The sequence below is a fragment of the Erinaceus europaeus genome, chromosome 10 (genome assembly GCF_950295315.1).
Source record: "Erinaceus europaeus chromosome 10, mEriEur2.1, whole genome shotgun sequence".
In the NCBI taxonomy this organism is placed as follows: Eukaryota; Metazoa; Chordata; class Mammalia; order Eulipotyphla; family Erinaceidae; genus Erinaceus; species Erinaceus europaeus.
Genome location: NC_080171.1, coordinates 117,934,097 through 117,942,566, shown reverse-complemented (window position 1 = coordinate 117,942,566; position 8,470 = coordinate 117,934,097).

Genomic DNA, 8,470 nt, shown 5'->3' with positions numbered 1-8,470 from the left:
GTACTCCAGGGAAATGAGTGGGGCACTGCTTCCACAAAGAGTTGGGTTCATCAAAGAAAGCCAAAGCGAAGTCTCTGTTCAGAACACCCACACTGCCGAGCTCTCTCACCCTGTGATATTACACAAGGTGTGAATGATGTAGATCTGTGTATTGAAACATGAAAACGTCCACTTATTTCTCAAGCTCTCTGGAGAACACAAACTGATTTTACGACAAGATGGTCTCCCTTCTCTGTTTACTTTCTTTAGTTCTTGATTCTTCACTTTCGTTACTGTGGTGTGGAAAATAAATTCCATTTAGTGGCAGTCATGTTACTTAGAAAGCCTAAGGAATTCCACTCTCAAACTGTTCACACATATTGCTTCCTTGTGGTGAAGTCAAAATCCTTAGTGCCCTAAATGACTTTTGGGTTGACACTTTTCAGACCATGGGATAGATGGAGATAACCAGTTCTTCCCATTTCTTTGAGCCTCTTCCAACCACCAGATAATGAAGTCACAACAACCATTATGAGTTTGATGCCCCAAACTGAAACCCTGTGTTCAAAAACAAATCCACTTTGTTCTTGAGAGCGTCAAAAATAAATTGTGACAATTTTTTTTTTTGTATTTATTCATTAAAGAGTTCTAGGTCATTCGATTTAAATGAAGAAACTAAATCTGAGCTCTGTTCTTAAATGATAGAGTCCTAGCCATTTTCACACCTGGTCTTAGTTTCTGTGAAGTATCAAGCTAGTGAAAACTGAGCTATGTGACTTTTTTTTATTGGTGAGTTAATATTTACAGCACAGATGTTGGCACATGGGTAAAATTTCTTATCTCCTCATGATAGGTGTCTGCAAAACACTCCTACCCCCAGCCGAGATCTTATCATCAATCTAGGTAGGTTCCACCGTTACGCACAAGGACTCTTTCTCTCCCTGTTTCTCCTTTCCCTCCCCAGAATCCTTTGCTTTGGTATAATATACCAAACCTACTCCAAGTTTTACTTTATATTTTCCTTTTATGTTCTTATTCCTTAAGTTATGCTCATGAATGAAGTCATCTCATATTCATTCTTCTCTTTCTGCCTCATCTCACTTAACATAATTTCTTTTTTTTTAATATTTATTTTATTTATTTATTCCCTTTTGTTGCCCTTGTTGTTTTATTGTTGTAGTTATTATTGTTGTTGTCATTGTTGGATAGGACAGAGAGAAATGGAGAGAGGAGGGGAAGACAGAGAGGAGGAGAGAAAGACAGACACCTGCAGACCTGCTTCACCTCCTGTGAAGCGACTCCCCTGCAGGTGGGGAGCCGGGGTTCGAACCGGGATCCTTATGCCGGTCCTTGTGCTTTGCGCCACCAGCGCTTAACCCGCTGCACTACAGCCCGACTCCCCCTTAACATAATTTCTTTATACTTCATCTAAGTTGAGGTGAAGAAGGTGAGTTCATCATTTTTAATAGCTGAGTAGTATTCCATTTTGTATCTAGACCACAACTTCCTCAGCCAATCATCTGTTGCTGGACACCAAGGTTGTTTCCAAGTTTGAACTATCATGAATTGTGCTGCTATGAACATAGATACACAAAGATCTCTTTGGATGGCTGTTCTTGTTTCCTTAGGATTTATTCCCAGGAGAGAAATTGCTAGGTCATAGGGTGGGTCAGTTTCTAGCCTTCTGAGAGTTCTTCAGACTGTTTTCCACCAGGGTTGGGCCAATTTACATTCCCACCAGCATTTCTCTGATAATCAGTAACTTTGAACATTTCTTTTTTTGTAAATCCCCAATTCTGAGACTCTTAAAACATTTCCTGACTCATGATCCATGCTCCCTGAGCCCCTGACTTTTACCTCAGTATTGTCCCAGTCCGCAGGGTGATGCTTCACTTGACACCTTCTACTTGGTTTCTGTCCTGTCAGAAAGAATAAAGATGGCGCCTTCCTCTCTACCACACAATGTTACCAATTCCTGCATACAAGTTGCTGAGTCCTTGGGGCCCTATTTGGGGAGTCCTGAGATTCCCAAACAGACATGATGGGCCTAGACCTCGAATAAATCCCTCTCTCCATCGTTACCGGTCATCTCTATTAGGAACAACACAATAGACCCCTTTGTGGGCCCCCTATAGGACCTTGACTGCAGTGTGAATCAACAACGGTAGAGAATGTTCCATCCTCCAAAGGGAGGCTGGACAACATACTCTATGCTACACCTGAGGAAGATGGGTCAATACTGGGGCAGCTTGGAATGTTCCTACTCATGACCACAGAATGTGAGCTCAAATCTAGAGGGATGCAGAGGTCACACAGGCTCCTAAGCTTAGGGTCCCAGATCACATAAAATTGATGGGGTTTACAGTCAACGATATTTATACCCCTTCCCCATATTAAGGAGCTACTCTCTTCCCTGATCCAGCTTTCTGGTCCTTTTTCCAGCCATGACATCATTTCCCCAGACAATAACTTGGATCCACCTGCATATCAGATGTCAGGCTCAGGGGAAAAAAGAAAAAGGAAAAAAAAAAAAAAAACCTAATACAGCCACAGGCCCTTTGGAATATAACTAAAATATGCCTACTAGCTATCGACAAAATGGAGGACCCCCCCCCCAACTCTTCATCTGCACTGTTCCAGCCTTTAGGTCCATGATTGGTCAACAGTTTGTTCGGCTTTGTATATTAACTCTCTTTTCAGCTACCAGGTTCCAGATGCTAGCATGATGCCAACCAGACTTCCCTGGGCAAACAACCTCACCAATGTGTCCTGGAGCTCTGCTTCCCCAGAGCCCTTCCCTACTAGGGAAAGAGAGAGACAGGCTGGGAGTATGGATCGACCCATCAACACCCATGTTCAGCAGGGAATCAGTTACAGAAGCCAGACCTTCCACCTTCTGCATCGCATAATGACCTTGGGTCCATACTCCCAGAGGGTTAAAGAATAGGAAAGCTATCAGGGGAGGGGATCGGATATGGAGTTCTGGTGGTGGGTATTGTGTGGAGTTGTACCCCCTTTATCCTATGGCTTTGTCAATGCTTCCTTTTTACAAATAATAATAAAAAACAAACAAATTGCTTAGTCAAGTATACTGCATACTTCCTCTGCCTTACACTCAGTCAACACAAGGCAGACTACTTGGGTCAAGTGTATCTCCCACATTCCTTCATTTGCTCTTATGGTCCTTTTGCCTTTCCTGCACCCCTTAGACTCTCTTCCAAGATCTTAACCTGTGTTTTCTTTCCATACAGACCCTCTTATGAAATATGGAATTCATGTAGTGAACAAGTTCATATTGAAATATTATGGAAACTTTTTTTTTTCTTGGGAGGATCTCACATCGGTTGTGGATCTAATGTGTACCAGGTTCATAAATACTCCTCTCCAAACAAGGTCATGCGGTCACCCCCATACCCAGCAGATGTAAAGGGGACCCTGAGCAGGACTACAATGAGCCTAAGTAGCCAGTGATTCGACAGCGCTTTGAGAGGAGAAATGATGGACCATGAGATAACTGAAATCAGCAAGCTTTTTTTTTTTTCCCCCTCTTTACTGAGAATTTTGCCATGACACAGAAGTGGTATTCTTGGCCACCTGAATCACCTTTTACCTGAGTCTTTTGTTTTTATTGTGACACTAATTAGAGAGGGAAACCAGAAATGTTTGCAGGTGTACTACTACTGAGGTGCCTATCTCACTGATCCTGTTTTCACTAGTTCTTCCCCCCCCCTCTCTCTCACTCTCTCTCTCTCTCTCTCTCTCTCTCTATATATATATATATATATATATATATAATTTTTTATCATTTTGTTGAGGGGGTTAATGTTTTTTTTTTTATACTTATTTATTTTCCCTTTTGTTGCCCTTTTTTTTTTTTTACTGTTGTGTTTTTTTATTGTTGTCATTTTTAGATAGGACAGAGAGAAATGGAGAGAGGAGAGAAGACAGAGAGGGGGAGAGAAAGATAGACACCTGCAGACCTGCTTCACTACCTGTGAAGCGACTCCCCTGCAGGTGGGGAGTCAGGGGCTCAAACTGGGATCCTTTCTTTGTGCCATGTAAGCTTAACCCGCTGTGCCACTGCCTGACTCCCTAGTTCTTCTTTTTATTTTATTTTATTTTGGGGGGGGGAGTAAGAAGAGACAGACACAGAGAGAGGAGAGATACCGCTGCACCTCATCACTATCTATGGAGTTCCATCTACTGCAGTCCACAGTGCTCCTATGAGGTGCTGGGGGCTCAAATTCAGAGCTCAGACACAAGTCCTCAGACATGGCAAGGTATGCATGCTGAGCCATCTCCAGGCCCTTCTGCTTATATAATTCATCTCAGTCCTGAGAGAGAAAAAGCATCATGCAGTATCTTCCATGTACCCTAGACAGGCCTCACCAATCAAGGCCCTGCTCCCTGTCCTTGGCAAAGGTCTTTTGGCTCTGGTCTGGTGAGTTCCTCATTTTAATTTTAATGGGATAAGAAGGAAACACAATTGGCATTGCTAAGGCTCATAATGTCAGTATCATAACGTGCTTCTGGAAAACAAGGAGGAAAAACATTCAGATGCCAAAAATTTATTGGCTTCCAAGAATGGGACTTAGCCATCCGCTGCAGAATTCAAAACTGTACACATGCAAGACAACAACCTACCAAAACCAAGAAAACTTGTCGGACGCTTGATCACTGATGTCCGGGTGGGAGGAGAAGAATCCAAGCCATTACTTTTGAGTTCTGACTCTTATATTCTGGAGCCAAGCACAGAGACTCTTAGATTCTGGAGCCAAGCACAGAGACTCTCATATTATGGAGCCAAGCACAGAGACTCTTGCATTCTGGAGCCAAGCACAGAGACTCTCATATTTTGGAGCCAAGCACAGAGACTCTTGCATTCTGGAGCCAAGCACAGAGACTCTCATATTACGGAGCCAAGCACAGAGACTCTCGCATTCTGGAGCCAAGCACAGAGACTCTCGTATTCTGGGGCCAAGCACAGAGACTCTCGTATTCTGGGGCCAAGCACAGAGACTCTCGTATTCTGGGGCCAAGCACAGAGACTCTCGTATTCTGGGGCCAAGCACAGAGACTCTCGTATTCTGGGGCCAAGCACAGAGACTCTCGTATTCTGGGGCCAAGCACAGAGACTCTCGTATTCTGGGGCCAAGCACAGAGACTCTCGTATTCTGGGGCCAAGCACAGAGACTCTCGTATTCTGGGGCCAAGCACAGAGACTCTCGTATTCTGGGGCCAAGCACAGAGACTCTCGTATTCTGGGGCCAAGCACAGAGACTCTCGTATTCTGGGGCCAAGCACAGAGACTCTCGTATTCTGGGGCCAAGCACAGAGACTCTCGTATTCTGGGGCCAAGCACAGAGACTCTCGTATTCTGGGGCCAAGCACAGAGACTCTCGTATTCTGGGGCCAAGCACAGAGACTCTCGTATTCTGGGGCCAAGCACAGAGACTCTCGTATTCTGGGGCCAAGCACAGAGACTCTCGTATTCTGGGGCCAAGCACAGAGACTCTCGTATTCTGGGGCCAAGCACAGAGACTCTCGTATTCTGGGGCCAAGCACAGAGACTCTCGTATTCTGGGGCCAAGCACAGAGACTCTCGTATTCTGGGGCCAAGCACAGAGACTCTCGTATTCTGGGGCCAAGCACAGAGACTCTCGTATTCTGGAGCCAAGCACAGAGACTCTCGTATTCTGGAGCCAAGCACAGAGACTCTCGTATTCTGGAGCCAAGCACAGAGACTCTTACATTCTGGAGCCAAGGCCCAGATCCCCTTGGACAGATTTCTTTGGAGAAATCACTGCCATCTGGAGGGGACTGCTGTTCTGAAGACTGATAGTTCTATGAAGGCAAAACAAAGCAAAAGAAAAGAAAAGAAAAGAAAACAAAACAAAACACCAATCCATCCCTGAGAGCCTGAGGTAGGTTTTTTTAAGCCTTTATTTATGTATTTATTTATTTTCCCTTTTGTTGCCCTTGTTGTTTAACATTATTGTGGTTATTGATGTCGTTGTTATTGGATAGGACAGAGAGAAATGGAGAGAGGAGGGGAAGACAGAGAGGGGGAGAGAAAGATAGATACCTGCAGACCTGCTTCACCGCCTGTGAAGTGACTCCCTTGTAGGTGGGGAGCCCGGGGCTCAAACTGGGATCCTTCCGCAGGTACTTGTGCTTTGTGCCATGTGCGCTTAACTTGCTGTGCCACCTCCCGACTCCCGGTAGATTGTTTTTGTCTGACTCTAGAAAGAGACGATGAAGAAATTAGGGCTGTCCATCTGAAAATCACTCCTGCATGAGAAATGATTATTGATTTTGTGCCAATTTTCAATGCAAAGTTGGTATTTGGATTAAAAGTAGTGAGCTTGAGTGAAACAAAGTGATCTGGGAAATACTGGAAACTTTAGTAGTGTTCATCTTGCAGCAAAACCTATTTTAAATGGTGAGATCCAGGCAGCCCTTCCTTGACTCTCACTTCTAGAAATGAGAAATGAGGTGAGATGTCTGTTTATGGTGCTCTGAAATCAGATCTCATCAGACTAAAGGAGGTGAACAGGAAGGAAAGGAAGAGAGAATCTGTGATGCTCTGTGTCTTTGTAGACAATGGAATTTGGATTTACACCAGGCGACTGTTCTATATCCAGTTCTGTGATGTCAAACTCCTCTTCTGGGAGGCCATTTGAAAGCTACATTTAATTAGGAAGACACACACACACAAACAAAAAACACCTCTGTGTATGTAGGTGGAGGTCTGAAATTCTTCTAGTTCACATACATTTTCATGCCTCACTTCTGATATCCTGATGGCCACTTTGTCCAACAACATCCACAGAAGAGTGAGTCCTTAATTGTAGGCACTGCCTAGAAACTCAATGGAGGGCACAGACATCGTTGTAGAAGCAGAGAGATTCCAGAAGGGAGAACAACTGGTCTGAAGTGATGCTCAGAAATGCACAGGGGCTCTAGGGACTGACTCAGCTGATGAGCTGGGCATCAGTCCAGCACCATAAAAAAAAAAAAAAGATAATTTGCCCCCAAGTTAGCACAACCAGTGCTTTGCAGAAGCATTTAATTTTAAAGTTTTTTTAATTATCTTTATTTATTTATTGGATAGAGACCATCATAAATTGAGAGGAAAGGAGAGACAGAAAGGGAAAGAAATAGACAGACACCTGCAACCCTGCTTCACCACAACGCAAAGGTTTTCCCCTGCAGGTGGGGACCGAGGGCTCGAACCTGGGTCCTTGCGCATTGCAACATGTGCGCTCAACCAGGTGCGCCACCACCCTGCCCCCAGAAGCATTTTCTAAATTTGTATACACTGGTGATTTTTAATCACTTGTCATTTACTTGGACACTCATGTGGTCTCAGCAAGGAAAGGGATGGGGAAAGGACAAGTTTCTGAGTCAAACAGAGACGTTTCCATCTGGAATGTGATTTAAAGGGTTCTCCGCAGCCTGGGGACCGGACCTCTAGGACCACACAACCAACACATGTTGACACTTGAAAGTAACAGACAGCTTGAATTAATTAAGTAGGAATGGAATTACAGCAGGTCTCACAGTGGATACCTGAGCTCTCGACTGGCAACTCAGCTATAAAAAGTACATTGAAGCAGGGCCAGAGTGAGTGTTAAAAAAATCTAAAAGGAATAGAAAAAAAAATTTGAAGTGGTGACTTGACTAAGATTACGGGGTTATAGCTAACCCAGTGGGCCATGTGTATTGCTTAAATTCAGGTTGTAAGTAAATCTGCTTACAGTTATTCTTCTGCCTGGAGAGAAGAATTTGGGAGAGACAGTGGTTAGTGGTTCTCAAAAATTTCTGGCTATAGCCGACCCTAAGGAATACTTCTACATCTGATTGTGATACTTTTTTTTCTTTTTTTAAAACACACTCTTTTCTTAATATTTTATTTCTTTTTAATTTTTTAAAATCTTTATTTGTTTGATAGAGACAGCTGGAAATCAAGAGGGAAGGAGGTGATAAAGAGGGAGAAAAACAGAGATACACCTACAGCCCTGCTTCACCACTAGCAAAGATTTTCCCCTGCAGGTGGGGACCGGGGGCTTGAACTGGGTCCTTGCGCACTGTGACATGCGTACCCAACCAGGTGCGCCACCGCTGGGTCCCTAAACACACACTCTCTAAGAGTTTCGCTTATCAGTAGTTGCTGTTTCTCTAGGTTAGTGCATACTGATATCTTCTATTCTATTTAATAATATGGCTTTTTTGTTTGTTTATTAAAGTGCTATTATTCACCATTGTGCAAACTTGATTTCTTTCTTTTTAAAATTTTTTTTTAAAAGTTCTCTTTATTTATTGGATACAGACAGCCAGAAATTGGGTGGGAAGGGGGTGATAGAGAGGGAGAGAGACAGGGACACTTACTTGCAGCCCTGCTCCACCACTCAAAATGCTTTCCCCCTGCAGGTGGAGGTTGGTGGCTCAAACCTTGGTCCTTGTGCTCTGTAATGTGTGTGCTCAACCA